Genomic DNA, 21,855 nt, shown 5'->3' with positions numbered 1-21,855 from the left:
TTGTGTGTGTGTGTGTGTGTGAATTTATATATTAATTTTTAGCTCCCTCCAATAAGTGAGAACATGTGGTATTTCTCTTTCTGTGCCTGACTTGTTTCACTTAATATAATTCTCTCAAGGTCCATCCATGTTGTTGCAAATGGCAGTATTTCATTCGTTTTTATAGCTGAGTAGTATTCCATTGTGTAGATGTACCACATTTTCCGTATCCACTCATCTGATGATGGGCATTTGGGCTGGTTGCAACTCTTGGCTATTGTAAAGAGTGCTGCGATGAACATTGGGGAACAGGTATACCTTCGACTTGATGATTTCCATTCCTCTGGGTATATTCCCAACAGTGGGATGTCAAAGCCTTAATTCTTATTTCTGTTTCACACCTTACTGTATTGGCCAGATTTTCTAAAATAATATTAAGTAGCAGAGGGCAACCTTGTTTTGTCCCTGCTTCTTAAGAGAATACCTCTATTGGTGTGAGGTAGACTCTCTGCAAGATGTAAAGAAAGTATCCTATTATTTCTTTTTCTTTTTAGAGATAATTGTTTAATATAAATGCATTTTTTTCATCTATGCAGATAATCATAGTTTTTCACATTTAATGAGCTAGTATGTTGTTATCATAGGTTTCTTAATATTGAGTCATTCTTAGGGTTTGTTGTTTCGCACACAGCCACAGCTAGGGGACTCGAAGCTGATGCTGAGACACTTGAATTAGCTTTAGCAGAAGAGAAATGGAAGAGCCATAAACATTATGGATGAATTCAGGAAGGCCCAAGACCATGGAAAACTTGCCTGCTCTCTACACTATTTTCCAAGGAGAGGTTGCTATGGTGATAGACTATGGAGGCTTTATCAAAATCCCAGGCTGTCAGAAGCAAGGTCTGGTCCATAAGACTCACATGTCATCCTGTCATATGGATAAACCCTTTGAGATACAGATTGAAGACAAAGTATGAGTGAAGCTTACTGGCTCAGAGATGAAAAATTATAGGATAAAAGTATCCCTCTCCATGAAAGTTGTCAACCAAGGGACTGGGAAAGACCTCTATCCCAACAACATTATCACTGAGTAAGAAGAGAGGCAGAGGAGGTTCTTCCAGGACTACACTGGGCAGAGGATCACCCTCAAGGCTGTCCTGAACACTACCTGCAAGAAGTGTGGCTGTAAAGGCTACTTTGTAAAAGACTGCTTCATGCAACCTGGTGGGAACAAATACTCTCTGATATCTGATGAGGAAAAGGAGAAGAGGCAAAGTCAGCAGAGTCTGAGAAGGCTGATCCCATGAGAAATTCTTCTAGAAAAAGAAACAGAGTCAGGAAATCATCTGACTCTGACAGCTGAGATCTGAGAGTGATACATGCAAGAGGGCAAGGCACACATCAAAATACAGCAAGACAACAAAGAAGAAGCAGCACAAGGAGTGAGAGTAGAAAGAGTGGAGAGGGTGGTTGACTAAGGAACCAGGAGTCTTATGCCTTGAAGCCCTGGCTCCTGGAAAGACTCAACAGTTAGAATATGGTTTCATTGACTTCACTCCCATGGGAGATGGCTTCCCCCATATAGCAGGCAGGTTTGGGAGTTAGAAGTCAAAAGCAGCTGACTGAATGTGTTGTTGTTTCCTTATCACTCCTGGTCCCTTCACAAGTGACCTTGGCAGCTCACCCATTCATTTGCCCAACTTCCTCCATTCAGCAGGAGGCCCTACTATTCTCTCCAGCTGCCACTGCCAGAGCTGGAACAGGAGTCCATGCAAGAGCCACAGGTACTGCTATGGAGGTGAGTCTGGCTATAGTTAGAAAACAGAGTGATTGGCCCCCTCCCGTTGGTCTGTCCTGGGCTAAATGGTGGGTGATCTCTGCTGCATCCAACCTGGGGACAGAGGGAGACTGGCAGAAGGGGGGAGAACATGGTAAGAAGAGATGCTCACTTTTTCCACTCCCCCTAACATGGTCCTATTATGCTAGAAGTGGCAGCCAGTGGCCACAGACAGAAAACAATCATTTGCAGTGTGACTTAGCTTGTGTATGACATTCCAGCAGACCAACAAACCAGACAGGTGAAACCAATATCGCTGCTCTATTTTGTATTTACTACTGTATGAGTCAGTTGGTTCCACTTTAGGTCTCTGCTTAAATTCCTGGCACTAAATGGAAGTGTGTTTTGTTTTTAAATATATACATTATATATATATAGAGAGAGAGAGCCATTCTTTCATTCTTGGAATAGACCTTATTTCGCTGTTATCCATTACCGTCTTGTTAGTGAATTCTACTTGTGAGTATTTACTGAGAGTATATTACTTAGAATTTTCACATCTATATTCATAAGTAAGGCTGGTCTAAAGTTTTGGCTTTTTGTGCTATTGTTATTGGATGGTATCAGTGTTAGGTTTGGGTCACAGCTCAGCTCAGCTGCACAGTTATCTATCTACTCATTTCTGTACTCAGGAATAACTGATATAGAGCACTAAAATTATAAAGAATCAAGAGCAAAACCATCTAGGCCCAGAGTCTTTATGCTCAGATGACGGAAACAGCATTATTTAAAATAACAAAATTTTGGAAATAGCCACCAATAGAGAAATTATTATGATAACTACAGTACAACCACAGAGTAGAATATCATACACCAGTTCTATTGCTATGTAATAAGATGGAAAAGAGATTATGTTATAATGTTAAGGAGAAAAAAGAAACAAAATTATAAACACTGTATAGTTATAGCTCAGAAAGAATCTATGGGAGAAATTTATCAAGATAATGGATTGGGAAAACAAATTTACTCTATCTCCTGCCTAAAGTTCTATGAAGTGACAGAGGAGATATCCTGCCTTATATTGATAGATAAGCAGACAGGCAGATGGATGGACAGACAGACAGATTCAGCCCAAGAAAATAAGAAAAGATATAATCAATTAACTGGCGACGTTGAGGAATTCCTAAAAGGTAGAAAGTAGGCAAGGTCAGATCTACAGAGACACAGTCTGGAAGAATGCAAATTAAAACAATCATATACCACTTTTCACCTATCAGACTGACCAAAGCGAAAACAATGACATTATCAAGTGCCTGTAAAGATCATGAAAACAAGCACTATTAAACACCACTGGTATAGTTTAAATTGGTAAATTCCTTTGGGAAGACAATTTGGCAGCATCTATCAAACCCAAAAATAGCATTTACTTTGAGCCAGCAATTCCACTTTCAGGCAACTATCCAAAAGAAACACTTGTACATGTGCACAAAGACACATGCTTGCATAAGATTGCTTCACTGTAAAAGCAAAAAACTAAAAACTTAACATCTATCAACAGGCAAGCAGTTAAATATTAGGTATACCCATAAAATGAAATACTATACAACCACTGTCAACAACAATAAAACAAAGGAAAAAAAAGAAAACAAGGTGGACCCATATGTCCCGACATGGAAAGATTTCCCAAGACATACGGTGTTAATGGGTAACTGAAAAACAGAAGTCACTGTATAATACACCAAATACAAGCCCCTTTTATAAATGTACATGTACGTACACGCCCCTGTATGTGGACAGTGACTAGAAAAACACTCACCAAGTGTTGACAGCAGTTACCTCTGGGGAGGGAAATTTGTGTGCTGGGAGCCTTACAGAACGGTGAAGAGAGACTATCATGTTCCGCTCTGTGTTCCACCATAAACGTATTCATGTAGTGCTTTTATAATAATTTTTAAAAAGAACGGGAGGAAGAAACTATGCATAGAGAAAAGAAGACAAAAATACACTGAAATATTAATAAATAGTGGTATATAAGTAGCAAGCCACTTTAATGAGCATGTAGATATTAGGTTTAAAATCTTTAAGAAAATTTTAAGTAAGAAAAGTGGGATTCTACACAGCAAATAAAACAATCAACAGAGTGAAGGGACAACTTATGCAACAGGAGAAAATATTTGCAAACCATACATGAGATAAAGGATGATATTCAAAATATGTACAAGTAGAGAACACACCAACTCAACAGCAAGAAAACAACAATATGATTAAAAACGGGCAAAGGATCTGAATAGACATTTCTCAAAAGAAGACATACAAATGGCCAACAGGTATATGAAAATATGTTCAACATCACTAATCATCGGGGAAATGCAAATCAAAACCACAATGAGATATCATCCCACACCAGATAGAATGGTTATTATCAAAAAGATGAAAGACGAGTGTTGGTGAGGATGTGGAGAAAAGGGAACCCTTGCACACTGTTAGTGGGAATGTAAATTAGTACAGCTGTTTTGGAAAATAGTATAGAGGGTCCTCAAAAAATTAAAAATAGAACTACCAGATGATCTGGTAATCCCACTACCAGGCATCCAAAGGAAATGATATCAGTATGTTGAAGAGACACCTGCACTCCCATGTTCACTGCAGCACTAGTCACAATAGCCAAGACATGGAACCAACCTAAGTGCCCATCAATGGATGAATGGATAAAGAAAATATAGTATATACACACAATGGAATATTATTTGGCCTTAAAAAAGAAGGAAATCCTGTCATTTCTGACAACATGGATGAATCTAGAGGACATTATGTAAAGTGGAATAAGCCAGGCACAGAAAGATAAATACTACATAATCTCACTTATATGTGGAATCTAAAAAGTCGAACTCATAAAAGCAGAAAGAAGAATGGAGGTTTCCAGGAATTTGGGGCATGGAGCTTGAGGAGATGTTGGTCAAAGGATACAAAATTTCTGTTAGACAAGAGGGATAAGTTCAAGAGATCTATTGTACAAGATGGTGACTACAGTTAATAACAACATATTGTATTCTTGAAAATCACTGAGTAGCTTTTAAATGTTTTTGCCACACATGGAAAAGAGGTAATACATATATGTTAATTAGCTCAATTTAGCCATTTCACAATGTATACACATTTCAAAACATCGTGTTGCACATGACAAATATACACAATTTTTGTTTGTCAAATAAATAAATAAATGAAAAGTAGAATATATGTGCTTTGATATCTGGTTATTTGTTCATTCTGAATTAAGGATGGTGAAGACAAGGTGATGAGCCTGAGGGACAGCCTGATATCCCATTCTCCATTAAGCCTGAACTTCTATAGCACTTTCCAAACAAGTGCTTTGGCTTATATCTTTGTTATACTTTTATCATGACCTCATTTTCTAAACCAAAAAATTATATAACTGTGCTTGACAATGGATCAGAATGATGAAAAGTGAAATGGATCAGGAAAATCTAGGAGGATTTTACTTTCAAAATGCCATACAAGGGCGTTTCAAGATGGTGGTGGCTGCGGCGGCTGGTGCGGAGTAGCTGAGGTGGAAAAGGTGGCCACTGGGCCTCAGGCAGCCGGGAAACTTGTGGACCTTCTTCTTGCCATCTCTTAAGGGAGGACCGCAGCTGCTGGCCGGTTGTGGGGGCTGAACGCCACTTTGCCCCCGGCAGGAGAGGCTGCCTCATTTACAGGCAACAGCTTTGAAGTGTGGAGCAGGAAAAGAACTGTTTCTTAGCTGCAAAAGTGAGTCTCGAAATAGGGAACACGGCGCCAGGGCTGCTGTGGATGCAGACAGGATCCCGGAGGCCGGATCCACGCTGAAGGCGGCCAGCTGCCCTATTCAGGATTCGAGGTTTCAGGCCGGCATTAAAGAAGATTCCTGGGAGGGCCCGAGCCGCGCCGCGATTGAACAGCCCGAGGCGGCAGCAGACAGGATCCCGGAGGCTGGATCCACGCTGAAGGTGGCCAGCTGCCCTATTCAGGATTCGAGGTTTCAGGCCGGCATTAAAGAAGATTCCTGGGAGCGCCCGAGCCGCGCCGCGATTGAACAGCCCAAGGCGGCAGCAGACAGGATCCCGGAGGCCGGATCCACGCTGAAGGCGGCCAGCTGCCCTATTCAGGATTCGAGGTTTCAGGCCGGCATTAAAGAAGATTCCTGGGAGCGCCCGAGCCGCGCCGCGATTGAACAGCCCGAGGCGGCACCAGCCGAGAACGGGAAAGGCGACAAACCAGAGGCAGAGAGTGAGCACCAGACCTCGCACAGCCCTGTGAGTGACCCCTAGCCAAGCCCTGTTCGGGGGGCTGACGCCCACCCAGCTCCCGCCTGCAACACCAGGCCACTCACCGCCCCGGGGCTGCCTCCATTTTCCCAGGTGCTGGCAGCTCTGCCCGGCTTGGCCGTCACTGAGCCTTCCCACTTGCTTGGCCTGGCGCGGGGCTTTCCGGGGCCTGCGGGCTGGCCTCCCCTCCCACTCCTTCCGCGGTTCTCTGGCGGGGCTGGTGGTGTGGGGCGTCCCCGGCCAGTGTCGGGAGGGCAAGGAAGTACGGGTGGGCCGACTGTCACTCCACCACACCCTGGACTCCGGCCCCGGTAAACTTCCTGTTACTGGGAGGCAGATACCATCTCTGCGGCCACCAGTTCGGAAAAAAGCCTAACCAATTTCTGGTTGGGAATAGTGTGGTAGGAGAGTTCCCAGGTCCGCTTGAACCTGCCGGAGAGCTGGCTGCAGGTGGGCGCTAGATTCGGTCTATGCCGGGGGGATACAAAGGTGAACAAGTCCCGAGAAAGATCTACACAGTGCTACAAAGGCACCCAGAGCGACCAGTCGTCTATGCCTACCAGAAACCTGGCAGACTTCCTGGGCGAGGCGGTGCCGAGCAGGGTCTTGAAGGCCCAGCTGATAGACGAGGGTTGCAAAAGACACGCCCCAGCCCAGCCCAGTGTGCACAGAGTGGGGAGACGTGAGGCCAGGGAGGCGGAGACTCGACAGAAACCACACACCCTGTGGGGTCGCCACTGCACGATCCAACAGCCTGGGCCAGAGCACACAGAACATGGAGAAGTCCTGCACAAGAAGTGAAAGCTCAACAGCGATCACACACCCTGTGGTACGTGATCCACCAGCCCAGCAGAGTCCAAGCTGACCAGAAAGGTGGCTCCCCGGAGAAGCCCAAGACCCAAGGAAACCACACACACAAGGCACTAGAGGCCAACTGAGCAGTCACGGAGGGAGCCATACGAAATTGGCAACCACAGCAACATCCTAGTTAGTCATTAGTCTCAAACCGGTGGACTGTGAAACCCCCTGCCACAATGAATAAACACCAAAAAAAAGATACCAGAAATACAAAAAATCAAGAAAGTACACCACCAAAAGTTAATAAATCTCAAACTCTAGTTCCTATAGAACAAGAAGCCCTTGAAATGACTGACAAGGAATTTCGAGTGATAATTCTAAGGAAACTGAATGAGATACAAGAAAACTCAGCAAGACATCATGATGAAACGAGGAAAAGTATACAGGATATGAAAGAGGAAATGTACAAGGAAATCAATGTCCTGAAAAAAAATGTAGCAGAACTTGCTGAACTGAAGAAGTTATTCAGCGAAATAAAAAACACAACGGAGAGTTTAACCAGCAGGCTTGTCGAAGTTGAAGAGAGAACCTCTGAACTTGAAGATGGGCTGTGTGAAATAACACAAGCAGACAAAAAGAAAGAAAAAAGAATCAAGGACATTGAAGAAAATCTGAGAGAGATATCAGACAACCTTAAGCGCTCAAATATCTGAGTCATGGGTATTCCAGAAGGGGAGGAAAATGGAGATTCCATTGAAAACATATTCAACAAAATAGTGGCAGAAAACTTCCCAGGTATAGGAAAAATCACAGATCTTCAGATCCAGGAAGCTCAACAATCTCCAAACATATTCAACCCAAAATGGCCTTCTCCAAGACATGTCATAGTCAAATTGGCAAAACTCAGAGACAAAGAGAGAATCTTAAAAGCTGCAAGAGAGAAGCGTCAAATCACCTATAAGGGAGCCCCAATCAGGCTAACATCAGACTTTTCATCGCAAACCCTAAAAGCTAGAAAGGAATGGGATGATATTTTCAAAATACTAAAAGACAAAGATTGCCAGCCAAGAATACTCTACCCTGCAAGGCTATCCTTCCGAAATGAAGGGCAAATAGTGCATTTCTCAGACAAACAAAAACTGCGGGAGTTCACTACCACACGACCACCCTTACAAGAAATCCTCAAGGGAGTACTGGGTTTGGTTCCTGAAAAATAACTACCACTGCATTAAAAACCCAAGAAAAATCAATACCCACTAGTATAATAAAAATGGCATTCATGAACAGAAAACAAGCAAACAAAAACGCTATCTACAACCTAAGGAACCAACAAACACAGAAACCAAACAGTAAATCAGAAAGCAAGAAACAAAAGACACCTAAGACAACCAAACAACCAATAAAATGCTAGGAATAAATCAACACCTTTCAATAACAACTCTTAATGTAAAAGGCTTAAATTCTCCAATCAAAAGACACAGACTGGCTGACTGGATCAAAAAGGAGGACCCAACTATATGCTGCCTACAAGAGACCCACCTCACCCATAAAGATTCACACAGACTAAGAGTGAAAGGATGGAAAAAGATTTACCATGCAAACAGAAAAGAAAAACGAGCTACAGTAGCTATTCTTATATCTGACAAAATAGACTTTAAACTAAAAACCATAAAAAGAGACAATGAGGGACACTGCTTAATGATAAAAGGACTGATCCATCAAGAAGACATAACAATCATAAATATGTACGCACCCAATGTTGGAGCAGCCAGATTTATAAAACAAACTCTATTAGACCTAAAGAAGGAAATAGACACTAATACCATAATAGCAGGGGACCTGAACACCCCACTGTCAATATTAGATAGATCATCTAGGCAAAGAATCAGTAGAGAAACACAAGATCTAAACAAGACTCTAGACCAATTGGAATTGGCAGATATCTACAGAACATTCCACCCAACAACCTCAGAATATTCATTCTTCTCATCAGCACATGGATCATTCTCCAGGATAGATCACATATTAGGTCACAAATCAAGTCTCAACAAATTCAAAAAAATTGGAATTATCCCATGTATCTTCTCAGACCACAATGGATTAAAACTAGAAATTAATAACAAACGAAACTCTGGAAACTATACAAACACATGGAAATTAAACAGCATTCTACTTAATGACATATGGGTCCAAGAAGAAATCAAGCAGGAAATCAAAAAATTTATTGAAACTAATGAAAACAATGATACATCATACCAAAACCTGTGGGATACTGCAAAAGCAGTATTGAGGGGGAAATTTATTGCATTAAACGCTCACTTCAGAAGAATGGAAAGATGGCAAATGAACAACCTAACACTTCACCTTAAAGAACTAGAAAAACAAGAACAATCCAAACCTAAAGTTAGCAGACGGAAAGAAATCATTAAGATCAGAGCAGAACTGAATGAAATTGAAAACCAAAAAACCATTCAAAAGATCAACGAATCAAAAAGTTGGTTTTTTGAAAAGATAAATAAAATTGACAAACCGTTAGGCATGGCTAACAAAAAAAAGAAGAGAGAAGACTCAAATAACAAAAATTAGAAATGAAAAAGGCAATATTACAACTGATTCATCTGAAATACAAGGAATCATTCAAGACTACTATAAACAACTATACGCCAACAAATTTGAAAATCTGGAGGAAATGGATAAATTTCTGGACACACACAAGCTCCCAAAACTGAGCCATGAAGACGTAGAAAATCTGAACAGACCAATAACAATAAAGGAGATTGAAGCTGTTATCAGAAGGCTCCCAACAAAGAAAAGCCCAGGACCAGATGGATTCACAGCAGAATTTTACCAAACATTCAAAGAGGAATTGACACCAATTCTTTACAAACTATTCCAAAAGATTGAAGCAGACGCAAATCTCCCAAACTTATTCTATGAAGCAAACATCATCCGGATACCAAAACCAGGTAAAGATATAACCAAAAAAGAAAACTACAGGCCGATATCCTTGATGAATATAATGCAAAAATCCTCACTAAAATACTAGCAAACAGAATACAGCAACACATACGTAAAATTATTCATCACGATCAAGTGGGATTCATCCCAGGGATGCAAGGTTGGTTCAACATACGCAAATCAATAAATGTGATACACCATATTAATAAACTCAAACACAAGGACCATATGATCATCTCTATAGATGCTGAAAAAGCATTTGATAAAGTACAGCACTCATTCATGACAAAGACCCTCTATAAGTTAGGTACAGAGGGAAAGTATCTCAACATAATTAAAGCCATATATGCCAAACCCACTGCCAATATCATCCTGAATGGGGAAAAGCTGAAAGCTTTTCCTTTAAGAACAGGAACTAGACAAGGATGCCCACTCTCACCACTCCTATTCAACATAGTGTTGGAAGTACTAGCCAGAGCAATCAGAAAAGAGAAGGAAATAAAGGGCATCCAGATTGGAAAAGATGAAGTCAAACTGTCCCTGTTTGCAGATGACATGATCCTATATATCGAACAGCCTAAAACCTCTACAAAAAACTGTTGGAATTGATAAATGATTTCAGCACAGTAGCAGGATACAAAATCAACACACAAAAATCAGTAGCATTTCTTTTCTCCAATAGTGAACATGCAGAACGAGAAATCAAGAAAGCCTGTCCATTTACAATAGCCACCAAAAAAATAAAATACTTAGGAATTGAGTTAACCAAGAGGTGAAAAATCTCTATCATGAGAACTACAAACCACTGCTGAGAGAAATTAGAGAGGATACAAGAAGATGGAAAGATATCCCATGCTCTTGGATTGGAAGAATCAACATAGTGAAAATGTCCATACTACCCAAAGTGATATACAAATTCAATGCAATCCCCATCAAAATTCCAAAGACATTTTTCTCAGAAATGGAAAAAACTATCCAGTCATTTATATGGAACAATAAAAGACCACACATAGCCAAAGCAATGCTGAGCAAAAAAAAATAAAGCTGGAGGCATAACACTACCTGACTTTAAGCTATACTACAAAGCTATAATAACCAAAACAGTATGGTACTGGCATAAAAACAGACACACTGACCAATGGAATAGAATAGAGAATCCAGAAATCAACCCATACACTTACTGCCATCTGATCTTTGACAAAGGCACCAAGCCTATTCACTGGGGAAAGGACTGCCTCTTCAGCAAATGGTGCTGGGATAACTGGATATCCATATGCAGGAGAATGAAACTAGATCTACACCTCTCACCGTATACTAAAATCAACTCAAAATGGATTAAGGATTTAAATATACACCCTGAAACAATAAAACTTCTTAAAGAAAACATAGGAGAAACACTTCAGGAAATAGGACTGGGCACAGACTTCATGAATATGACCCCAAAAGCACGGGCAACCAAAGGAAAAATAAACAAATGGGATTATATCAAACTAAAAAGCTTCTGCACAGCAAAAGAAACAATTAACAGAGTTAAAAGACAACCAACAGAGTGGGAGAAAATATTTGCAAAATATACATCTGACAAAGGATTAATATCCAGAATATATAAGGAACTCAAACAACTTTACAAGAAGAAAACAAGCAACCCAATTAAAAAATGGGCAAAAGAGCTAAGTAGGCATTTCTCTAAGGAAGATATACAAATGGCCAACAGACATATGAAAAAATGCTCAACATCACTCAGCATCCGGGAAATGCAAATCAAAACCACATTGAGATACCATCTAACCCTAGTTAGGATGGCTAAAATCCAAAAGACCCTGAACGATAAATGCTGGCGAGGTTGCGGAGAAAAAGGAACTCTCATACACTGTTGGTGGGACTGCAAAATGGTGCAGCCTCTATGGAAAATGGTATGGAGGTTCCTCAAACAATTGCAGATAGATCTACCATACGACCCAGCTATCCCACTGTTGGGAATATACCCAGAGGAATGGAAATCATCAAGTCGAAGGTATACCTGTTCCCCAATGTTCATCGCAGCACTCTTTACAATAGCCAAGAACGGGAACCAGCCCAAATGTCCATCATCAGATGAGTGGATACGGAAAATGTGGCACATCTACACAATGGAATACTACTCAGCTATAAAAACGAATGAAATACTGCCATTTGCAACAACATGGATGGACCTTGAGAGAATTATATTAAGTGAAACAAGTCAGGCACAGAAAGAGAAATACCACATGTTCTCACTTATTGGTGGGAGCTAAAAATTAATATATAAATTCACACACACACACACACACACACACAAAAAAAAAAACCGGGGGCGGGGGGAAGAAGATATAACAACCACAATTACTTGAAGTTGATACGACAAGCAAACAGAAAGGACATTGTTGGGGGGGAGAGTTGGGAGGGAGAAGGGAGGGAGGTTTTGGTGATGGGGAGCAATAATCAGCCACAATGGATATCAACAAAATAAAATTAAAAAAAAAAAATGCCATACAAGGAAAAAGACCATAATTCTATTGTAAAATAGGTGATACTAAGAATCCAAAACCAGATTATTTGCCCCAAATCACAATCCAAATCAGTGGCAGATCCAAAATTCCCATATATGGAGTTCTTGGCATTTGGCCAAACAAGGACTTTATGATCTAACTAGAATGACAACATGAAGTGAATGTGCAGTAATACAAGGAAGGTTGTATATAATTCAATATCAAGGTGATTAGAATAAACCAAAAGAAGCTGAGAAAGAGGAAATACGAACACTGGTTAAAGCAGTTGAGAGCACAGGCCTGTCGGCAGTTAATTTAGTACTCCATGTAGGACTCAGCTCTCCAACCATCTTAATCCAGGTCCCAAAGTAACTTTGAAACTAAGGCTTAAATTGACCTTGGTTTTAACAGAAAAGGCAGGATTAAGCACACCCTCTGTCATTTTCTAACTTTTACCTCTGTGATTCTGGTTTAGAGGTGATTAAGTGTGGACATCCTACATCAGCACTAAAACTCCCTCAAAACAGTTAGAAAAGAAAAGGAAGAAAGATACGGATTTTCCTGCAGAAAGATGTGACATTTCTAATCACTAAGGACTCCTCCCACCTCTTTTCTTTAACTAGCATCTCCTCCAAAAGCCCATCTAGAAATTTGGGGGGACTGGGGGATATATTAAATAAAATCTAAATGAAAATGGAGAAACGTAATCTCTCTGGAATCATAGCTTCAGACAGGATGGTAGCAACATCCCCCTCCACCCAAGTTTCTTCCTCTTTGGCAGCTCAAGAAAAGAGCTATTTACAATCTATGTCTTCCTCCCTATCACAGCTGTCTTACTAGGTTTTTCAAAAACATTAAGTACCAAAAGGCTGCTCACCAACAAACAATAGCGGAATACAATGCACCAAGAGAAGCAGGGGAAAAAATTAAATATACAATCCACGAGATTCCTAAACAAAGTTTAACCTGCATGAATTGTGCAGAAATGCAATAGCTGCCCTTGACTTGCAGAACAAACTCTGAGACTAATCTTGATGGGATTTAGAGCAGTCCCAGCAATCCTGCATGAAAAACCTAGGTTAAGAGTTTGGGCTCTGCAGTTAGCAGACCTGGGTTCAAAACTTGTCTCTGCCACTTGTCAGTTGCATGACCTTGAACAATTCACTTGATCCTTCAAACTACTGTCTCTACATCTGTAAATCCTGTGATAGGTTCCCCAGGATTAAATCATTCATGGAAATTTCTAGAAACTTGAGCCAATTTAGTAGCATTGGGGTTGAGAGGTCTATGATTTGTCAAAACATCATGTTGAAGCACAGCAAGCTTTGCACTCTGTGCCTCAGAAGCACCTATGTTTTGAGATGGCATCTACAGATACTGCAGAGGACAAAGAACATAATTGAGGATTTTTGGCTTTCGAATCCCACCTCAAAGGAATCCATTCCTTTAAAAACTAATGGTATATTTACACATGACAGGTGCTTTGCTGGATCATGGAGGTGTTGATGAATAAGAACGGTCCATACTGGGCTGGCCACTTAGCTCAGCTGTTTAAAGAGTAGTGCTGATAATGTCAAGGTCCAGGGTTTGATGCCTGTACCGGCCAGGCTTTCCCTCTCCAAAACAAACAAACAAACAAACAAAACAAACAGTCCATACAGACACAGCCCACTCTGTTTGGTGAGACAGCTGCTGAATGAGGTCCTGCTCACAGGGTACTCGAGCATGTATTCAACAGGTATGTGCAGTACGCCTGTAGGAGGCAGGCACTTTTCTAGAGGTTGAAAACACAGATGGGAAAAGACAAAGTCTCTGCTCTCATGGTTTCTGGGGGGAGAAAGAGAGAGTGAGCAAATAAACAAATAAATAGATAACATGATGCCAAACAGATAAGTGCCACAAAGGAGCAAAGGAAGCAGATAAAGCCAAGGAAGGGGATAAAATATGACAGAGGTGGTATTTTAGAGAAGGCAATCAGTAAAGACCTCTCTTAGAAGGGGACCTTTAAGAAGAGATCTGAATCAAGTGAGGGAATGAGCCCTGGGAGTATCACAGGGAGACAGGCAGAGAGCAACAAGTACAAGAGCTCTGAGAAGAAACACATGCCTGCCATGTGGCTGGAGGCAAAGGAGGAGCAGGGAGCTCTGCCTGCAGAGACCACAAAGGATATTACAAAGGATACGAAGGTGAGTTCAGTTCAACCAGCATTCACTGAGCATCTACTATGTATGTGCTGACTGCCAGCAGTAGAAAATGGAGGAAGATGGATCCTGGTGCTGATAACATCAAGGTCCAGAGTTCCATCCCTGTACCAGCCATTGAACTCCCCCTCCAAAAATGGAGGAAGACACAAAGTCCACACTGAAGGAAAGGGAAACACTTTCCAACCAAGAGGAGACACAGACTCTAAAGTCTAAACCACGATGATCAGACACTAAGTCTCTAAAAGAGAATCAGGGTTCCTCTCACCTAATTTCAAAGGTCCATCGACATCCATCGCTAAATTTACTTATCACTCTTCAGAACTAGCAAAGCTCAGGCAAAAACTCAGGGTAAAATTGCTTAAGAGTAGCTGTGAAGTCAAATAAGAACAGCAAAAAATACAGTGGGACCCTTATTCTGGCCAGCACAGAAAGAGGCCCAGCTTAAATGTCCTCTGACCCACAACACCGTTCCTGATATTAATCTTACCTTCCTTGGATCTTGCAGATCATCTACCGCACCTTTGAAAGGAAAAGCCCCAGCCTGAGCACGAAAATAAAACACACCAGGAGACAGGGACTCAACCAAAGTGTATTAGGCAGGCAAAATGAACAAGCAGGCTGCCCTCTTGAGAGTGGGAGCGGCAGCAGGGAGAGTCGGGGTGGGCCTTTTATATACAGTTAGGCTGAGCTGGACTGTTCCTATTGGCTAAGAAGGAAGGGGAGGGAAGCGAGTGGGGTTTAAGCTGATTTGGGATTTTTCTATAGGTGGAGAAATTCACGCACGTGGGAAGGGGATGTGGTGCTGAGGAAGAAGGGGGAGGGTTTTTTTTGTGATTCTTGGAAAACGTGCTATTCTAGGGACCTGAAACTCTCTGCAGCCATTTTGGGTGTTCCTCCTGTCCGCTCGCTGCCATCTAGACATCGGCTAAAAAGTAATTGCCTAACACCTTCACCACAACATTTATCTTAGTTGAACCACAGTGCTCTTCCATACTATATATTACAAATCCTTCAGAGGAATTCCTCATGTTTCCAGGAACACAGCACTATGTAAGGAATTGGCCCAGGGCCACCAAGCTGCTAATTCCCTCTTTCCAAATCAGATTCTTGCCAACCCTGAACAACGCTACCCCACTGTGATATGGTCATTATGCTGCATAATAAAGCTACTACAATTGTATCCATTAAAAATGGCAACAATGTCTTGATGGGACAGACAAGAATACTGCATTTGAGCTATCTATATCAAAAAAAAAAAAAAGATGAAAGAACCATAAATTGGAACCAAAGTGCCCAGTCCACTTTCATCTGTGACTACTCTGTGGGATCAAATTTCTGGACCAAATGATATCCTAAAGTGACTCTTAGCTGGTAGTAAATGTGCTTCATGTGGTTTGCCCAGCTAATTTACTGCTTACTTTACACAGACAAGTAATGGCATCTCAGTGGGCCAGAAGAGTGTCCGATCCTATTCAATTCAATAAACATTTATGCCAGGGCTCTAGATAGTCTCCACCCTTCGGTTGAGTGGTGAAATCAGACAAGTAAACAAATGATAATACTGTATAGTGTATGACGTCCTGGGAAGGAAGTACACAAAGTGGCCCAGGAGAAATGGGAATAGAGAGGAGATACTTGATCTGAGCCTTAAAGATTGGGAGGAATCAGCCATGCAGAACAAACAGAGGCAACATCCAAATTCAGTCATCTCAGCACAGTGGGGCAATTGCAAGTAATTGCAAGTGGCTAGAGCATGCAAGTAGAAGAATGGTGAATGCAAGGTCAAAGAGGCAGGGCCAGATCAGGAAGGGTCCTGTATGCTATTGAAACGTTTCGAGCAGGGAATGATCAGATACATGTTTTAGAAAAATCCTTCTGTTGATAAGCTAGGAGATGGACACTCAGATGGTTGACTTGTTATTCACCATATTGCTATGATGGCCTGACATATTTCAAAATTTTAAAAAGAAATTATGCTGAGCAGTTGTGTAGATGATGGACTAGAAGTATGTGACTAGATTCAGGGAACCCAGTTGGAAATTAGTGATACCAGCATGAAGTTAGGACCTGAATAAAGGCAACAGTAGGGAAAACAAAGAAAAAAGGATATATTCAATCAAAAAGATAGGACCTGGTGACAAAATACAGGATGGGGGGCATTGGTATTTTAGTAAACTGGGCAATCCAGTGGATGGTGACAGTAAATTCAGGAGGAAAACCAGGGTTGCTTTATTTTGTGATTGTGGTAGCATGAGATGGGAGGACTGAGGAGGGAGGGAGAAAGAGTTTTGTTTCGGATTTGTTGAGGCTGAAATGACTTTTGACTCCCAGATGGAGACGTCCAATCAGTAGGTGGATATCAAAGTCTGGATCACCATGGTTATAAACTAAATAGTTTAAAATGACAATATTCAAATGTTTACATGCATGCATTTGCATGCATTTTACCCATATTTGACCCTTACAACCATATTATGGAGTAGGAAAACAGATACTTCTTTTTCCATTTTACAGATAAGAAAACTGACTTGCTGATCATAATACAGCTAATTAAAGGAGAACTGAAACAAAATCCCATGTTTGATTTCTACTGCATGTTCCTTCCAGTTTCTGCAAACCTTTGACCTTGAATATTGAGAGAAAACAACTTGCAGCTCTGTAGGTCTCCGCCTGCATTAGTTCTCAGGAGGTCAAAGACTCTCAGAACACTAAGTCAGGAAAAGGCCTCCTGAATAGCACATCCTGTAGAGAAGGAGCAATGGCAATGGACTTGAGGGGCAACAGAGGTCCTGGGCAGCTCTCCATCAATCCGTCATTAAATCATAAGGTTTAAATAGAAATTTGTCTCATGAGCTTTTTTCTACCAAAGGCCTTCACTGTTTTCCTCTTTTGGTTATCCTTGCAAAGTCAGATTTATCTCTGAACTTCAGGAAGAACTGGCAGTTTTCCAACACAATGAAACACTGTCAAATGTCAGTCTAATTTAGAAAAGACTTCATCTTACTCAAATGAATTTAACACATCCTTACTAGAATGCTTTCTGCAGACTTAATGGTTAAGGGTAAAAGGAAAGATACCAGGAGCCTATGAAACTATCCTCACCCTCTTGCAATCTCTGGAGAAAGAGTTACCAAGATGAAACAATCAGACACAAAACCCCCACAACAGTGCCAAAGGAGTTCAGTTAACTGGGAAAAACTGAACATGTACTTTTGTTTCTGCTCTCTCCTGAATCCCATTAAAATAAGAGTAAAAACAACCAGAAAGGGGAAAAAGAACAGGAGGGAAGATAACAGTCGAATATAAAATGTCAACCTTTTTAAAAGATGAAAAGTAGATAAGTTAGCAGAGCTGAGAAAGTGAATCTCTGTGGCCAGTGAAGGGGATACCAATTCACATACACAGCTCTGGGGAGGCTCACGGTTTAGAGGCTGCAGGTGGCAGACGTGGCCAGGGATGAGAAGGAGCCGAAAACCAGGACTTGATACAAATTCTGTACAAAGAGGGGTTAGACCACCAGGTCTGCTATCACATCCAGGGCAGCCAGGAGACTATTATTCTTCTACGTAGGCAGGAGAAGGTGAATCTATTCTGTGGAAAACCAGATAGGCTTCAGACTCAGGGACATTAGGAATAGCAGAAGGCAGGGAGAAGCACTGTACTGAAAACAGAGGTCCTGAATAAAAGTCTACACCTTGAAAGATGAGAACCCAGCCCCATGGCCCACTTGGCTTCCAGAATGCTAGCAGCCCCACACCCAAACAGGAAATTAGAAGATTCTTTCCTGGAGAAACCAACTAACTCCACAGAAAAGTTCAATAGATGTTGACTTTTGGGGATTCTCCAATTAAAGCAGGTGGGTTCCTGCCCAATCACCCTGCTACATAAAGCCCATCCTTGACAAGTTCTTCCCACCTCTATACAAAATATCCAACTAGTTTCTTAGTGTCTCATGCTTAAATACAAATGACAACCAAGGACTGCCAGACATTAGAGTAAAGCTTTCAACATGAAAAGATAGAGCACAAACAGAAAACAATCACTAAAGAAACAGAGACAAGGAGCCAAATAAAATCTCAACAATAAAAATCTATTATCACAAAAGAACAAGATTAAAAAAAAAAAAACAGGAAAAATCAGTAAAAAGTTCTTGGAAATTAAAGTAACTGTAGAAATAAACATATAAATAGAGCCAGAAGATAAAGTGGAATAAATCTCTGAGAAAGTAGAACCAAAGATAGAGATGGAAAACAGGAACAATAAGAAAATTAGAAGATCAAGAGTTCCAGAGGAAAAAAAGAAAAAGGGAGGAGAAAATTATCAAAGAAACAACTTAAAATTTCCTCAGCTTTGAGTTGAAAGAGTCCATCCTATGCTCAGTACAATGAATAATAGAAAAGACCGACCCCAAGGCACATTATGAAATTTCATAATACATAGCATAAAGAGAACATAGTTCAAGAGAGAAAAAACAGCTCATATATAAAGAACTGAGTGGCATCAGAATTTTCAACAGCATCTCTGGAAGCCATAAGACAAAGGAGCAATGCTTTCAAAATTCTGAGGTGAAATTATTCCCAACCTAGAATTAATTCTATGGTAGACAAATTATCAGTTGAGTATAAAAAGAGAATAAAGATATTTTTAGACATGCAAGGTCTCAAATTTCACCTCCCACACACTCTTTTGTCAGGAAGCTACTGGAGGATGTGCTCTACCAAACAAATGAGCAAACCAAGAAAGAGGAAGATTGGCATCCAGGAAATGGGGCAAGGGATCAGCCATACCCAGGCCTCAAGAGTAACCAGAGAACACCGGGAATCCATGGGGGCATCCGCAGGAGGAAATGAAACTGACCAGATCAACTGATGCCACGGCCTAGGATGTGAAAAAGAATATTTAGGAATTTAAAAATGATGGTTGCGGTTTGGAAAGTAAGAGTGAGATGGACAAAGAAAACTCAGAAAACCAACGAGAGGCATTAATGAATTATACAAGAAAAAAAACAGTATCATAATATACTAAATGGCTCCACAGGTGAATAACAATAACAGTCATAATAATACAAACGTAAGTTTAAATACTGATGTAACTAAAAATTGTGATATATTTGAAGGATGAAGGCAGAGGCAGTAGACTGAGTGTAAGAAAGATAAACGCCCTAGGCAATTAAAAAAAGAAAGCAAACTAAACCATCCTTTTCCATACAGAGACTAATAGAGGATGTCAAAAATTTTAAAATAAAGAAATAGCAGCAGAAGCATAATAATCAGAAATATGGAGGAAACACCAGAAGATAGAGCTAAGAGCCAAAAATGGTTGCTTTCCTAGAGGGAGTCAGACATGTATAAACGGCCTCCTGGTAGGAATGGTGCAGAAAGGATTCTGACACTACACAACAGGTTGGACAAGCCCTTGTCAACTATGAAATGTATAATTCTGGTAACCCTGGGTTTTTCTGGCCATATGTTTTTGTGTTTCAAACATGTGATAAAAAGCAGTGACTTTGAAGGGTTTATTCCCCACGAGAAAGAGAGACCCAAGCAGGAAAGGCAATGGCCCATTTTAACTGTACATGCTACATAATTCACAGAATATACGGAAGGATGGCCTCCTTGTTCCACAAAGCAAGCAAGGAGTCCCTCCCTCTCCCCTGCCAAGGAAAAGCATCTTCAGGATTGATATACCAGTTATATCCAGTGTTGCTCTCCTCACCATTCTGTTCTGAGCCCTTCTGTTTCCAGTCAGCAACAATTTGTGAGAACACACACACCACCAGACACACAAACAGATGGGCAGGTTGCTTGACAGCAGGGACCGTTTGAAACCTCCTTGTACATTCGCTCTAAGGATTGCTATTTTATTTTATTTTTATTATTATTATTTTTTATTTTTTTGTCTTTTTCGTGACCGGCACTCAGCCAGTGAGTGCACCGGCCATTCCTATATAGGATCCGAACCCGTGGCAGGAGCGTCGCCGCACTCCCAGTGCCGCACTCTCCCAAGTGCGCCACGGGCTCAGCCCAGGATTGCTATTTTAAGTCACTGCTATCTTAGGCAGTGAGGCACTGCCTATCAATACCTGTAACAGGAAGGTGGGACTTGAACAGTGCATGGACTGCAGAGTGAATTTGTCATTCCAATATGGACATGGACATGACAACCTGAGAAGTACACCACCGTGACGTGAATACCACTACAGGAGTTCTCTGCTATTAAGACGCATTCATGAAGATCAATATATAAATCAAACTGTACAGGCCATATTTCCCCAATGGCTTACACTATCATTTTGAGGGTCATCTTTTATTTGATTCAATTTACCTTAGCAATGACTTCATAATGCTTGAGCATTCACTGTTCTTGTTCTACAACTGCAAAGGCAGCAAAGAACAGTTGAACTACATGAAAATGGTCTCCAAAGTTCAAAATTCTGATTCTACGTGCGAATCATTCACTATATTTATTCATTGAGCAAAACTCAGAGTCATCACACTACATGCTCCATAATACAGGGACTGTGTCTACCTTGCACCATCATCCCAAGCAGCAAGCACACAGTAAAATGTGCTGTGGGGAGAGGGAAGAAGAAGGAAAAAGGCCACTGTGCTATTCTAGGTATACTTGTCCCTCAGTAACCGAGGGAGATTGGTTCTAGGACCCCCCGAGGAGGTTCAACTCCCTTATATAAAATGGACTAGTATTTGCATAAAATCTCCACAATCCTCCCGTATACTTTGTCATCTCTAGATTACTTATAATACCAAATACAATGTAAATGCAATGTAAATGGTTGTTATACTGTATTTTTTATTTGTATTACTTCTTATTGCTATATTGTGACAATTTTTTATTTTTCCTAATATTTTCGATCCGTGGTTGGCAGAACCTGCAGATGCACCAGGCCAACTGTATCTTACAATGAATAAGACCAAGTCCCTGACTTAATGGATGTCAGAGACATGGAAACAAAATATTATACTGCAATGTGATACATGCAAATGCTAAGAGAACAGAGAGGAGAGCTTAACTGAATAGGATTCCATTAGCAAGAAAAAGAGATGCAAGAGCACTGCAAATAGGTGGAAGAGTATGTGATCACCAATGAAACCAGGGTGATTTTTTAAAAACATATTTCCCAGTTTTTTGCATTCTTCATACAGAGCATTCTTTCCTAAAAGACCATGCTCCCTCTTGCCTTTCCCCCAGCCCTCCATTCTATCTTGCCTCTTCAACTCCTATTCAAAATTGAGCAAAGCTCTCTTCCTCAGGGAGCTCTTTACTTACCTTCCCAAGCCAGGCAGGGCTCTTTATGAGCTATCTGTAGA

General features: G+C 41.0%; 1 protein-coding gene and 1 pseudogene across 10 annotated transcripts in view; one reads left to right on the top strand and one right to left on the bottom strand.

The window, feature by feature from the left end:
• ANKS1A (ankyrin repeat and sterile alpha motif domain containing 1A) overlaps positions 1–21,855 on the bottom strand; it is a 188,341-nt gene that overhangs the window by 112,885 nt on the left and 53,601 nt on the right. The gene's annotated exons all lie outside the window — the stretch shown is intronic.
• On the top strand, positions 841–1,425 carry LOC134378141 (zinc finger CCHC domain-containing protein 17-like; annotated as a pseudogene).

Source organism: Cynocephalus volans, chromosome 5, assembly GCF_027409185.1.
Source record: "Cynocephalus volans isolate mCynVol1 chromosome 5, mCynVol1.pri, whole genome shotgun sequence".
NCBI lineage: Eukaryota > Metazoa > Chordata > Mammalia > Dermoptera > Cynocephalidae > Cynocephalus > Cynocephalus volans.
This window is presented reverse-complemented; position numbering and strand designations above follow the sequence as displayed.